Below are 2127 nucleotides of genomic sequence, written 5' to 3' on the forward strand. Positions count from 1 at the left end.
AGGGCCCAGCACCGCCACGTGGGAGCGACGCATCAGCAAGGCCCGAGCTGCCTGCCATACGGGTGAGCACAAAGACGTTGCACTCAGGGACGAGGGCCACCACACAGCTACAAGCAGCAGGGCCAAAGAGATTAGTGGAAAGGGAAGGCCTCCAACTTCACCTGGTGAGGTGGATTCCTTACTTGCTTCCAGGCTGCCTGGACTTCCATTTCTAGCCAGTACCCTAGTCCCGGTTTGCCTAATCACCGCCAGTAAAGATAAGAGGAAACCGCCATTAAGTTGTGGACTGATTATTGCTGCGCCATCAACCCCTGCACTACAACGCCCAGCATCACCTATAACATCTACACTGCCCTGGAGCTAAGCTCTACCTGTGGAGAGCCACACCAGCTTTGCTGCACTAACATCAGCTCCAGAGGACCTGCTCCGCAGTGGCGGCCCCCTTTAGCCACATGCCACAGGCGGCGTCACGAACTTTGTACATCAAAACTATAAAATCCCCTTTTTACTGAAAGCCCTGGGTCACGGGCCGGGTCACCGCCACTGTGACATCTCCCCAAGCAACGACCGGCCCGGCAAAGAGTACCACACGGCCCAGGGGGCGCGTCACATGTGTATATACACTGCCTGCCTGATATCTCTGCAGATGGATTAGTCCTCAGAAGGACTGTTTGTTGAGATGGATATGTGTCTCTAATATAGTTTGGTACACCTACACTAACTAGAAGCAAGCAAATCTCTCCCTAGCTCAGCAGCCGCTCTCCCTACTCTGTCTGATTCCGGAGTGATTGTGACGAGCATGGCGGCGCCAGGTCTGATACAGACCTGATGACGCTGTGCGGCCAGCCAATCACTGTAATGTCACAACCAACATGGCTACGGCATTACAGTGAGTGGCAGGCAATCCCTACATGTTCATTGCCTCTGTAAAGAGCGCCATACATGCAGGGAGGAGACCCAAGCTCCCGCCGAGAAACCCCGGAAATACTCGGCGAGTGCCGAGCATCTCGAGTAGTGAGATGCTCGGGTGAGCACCGAGCAGTAGCGAGCATGCTCGCTCATCACTAAAGCTGGCTGCAGCAGCACAGCTAGATAAAAGCCAGGAGCTCATTATGACACATTATGAGACTGGGAAGCAGGGGGACCACTGCTCGTTTGTTCATTAATTAGTTATCCTCTCTACCCCCCAACCCCCCGGTCTTGAGGTGCGTGGGACATTGGGGGGGGGGGGGAATGTGTGAAAATAGGTGGACTTAAGAAGATTAAAAATGTGTGGGGTGCATCAGCAACAAGCTGAATAGTTGTGGGTTTTAAGGTGTGTATTGATGAACAACATGTCTTCCTAATGGGAGTCTTTGTCCCTATCCCTACAATGGGTGCCTTCTTGGGGCCAGGGTGCAGGCATAGGCCAAAACCAATTCAGGTAATCGCTTCTCGGCCTTTTGGCTAAGATCAAGAGTAGTATCTTTTCTTATCAGTTTAATACCTGATACGTACCCTATACATCCACCTATTTTCACACATTCTCCTCTCCCCCCTAATGTCCCACGCGCCTCAAGACCAGGAAGTGTGGGGGGTAGAGAGGTTAACTAATTATTGAACAAACGAGCAGCATTCCCTCCAGCTTCCCAGTCTGTAGGCTCCCTACAGACTGAAGCTGACTGCTGCAGAACAGCTAGATAAAAGCCAGGAGCCCATTATGACATGTCTGTTCCATTCTTCCATTCTTGCATTATTCCATTGTCCCATTGTTAGGTGGCAATGGAACATTGGGACAATGGAATAATGCGAGAATGCAAGAATAGAACAGACATTGCACGTGTCATAATGGGCTCCTGGCTTTTATCTGGCAGTGCTGCAGCAGCCAGCTTCAGTCTGTAGGGAGCCTACAGACTGGGAAGCAGGGGGACCGCTGCTCGTTTGTTCATTAATTAGTTATCCTCTCTACCCCCCCCTCCCCGCGGTTTTGAGGTGCATGGGACATTGGGGGGGGGATTGTGTGAAAATAGGTGGATTTATGCAGATTAAAAATATGTGGGGTGCATCTGCAACAAGCAGTATAGTTGTGGGTTTTAAGGTGTGTATTGATGAACAACATGTCTTCCTAAGGGGAGTCTATGTCCCTAT

General features: G+C 51.2%; 1 pseudogene; it reads left to right on the forward strand.

The window, feature by feature from the left end:
• Window positions 1-1426: 1426 nt before the first annotated feature.
• Window positions 1427-1527, forward strand: LOC141152767 (U2 spliceosomal RNA; annotated as a pseudogene).
• The last annotated feature ends 600 nt before the right edge of the window (window positions 1528-2127 follow it).

This window comes from Phyllobates terribilis, unplaced genomic scaffold (genome assembly GCF_046119375.1).
Source record: "Phyllobates terribilis strain yellow unplaced genomic scaffold, ASM4611937v1 Scaffold_6__1_contigs__length_29720123, whole genome shotgun sequence".
Lineage (NCBI taxonomy): Eukaryota > Metazoa > Chordata > Amphibia > Anura > Dendrobatidae > Phyllobates > Phyllobates terribilis.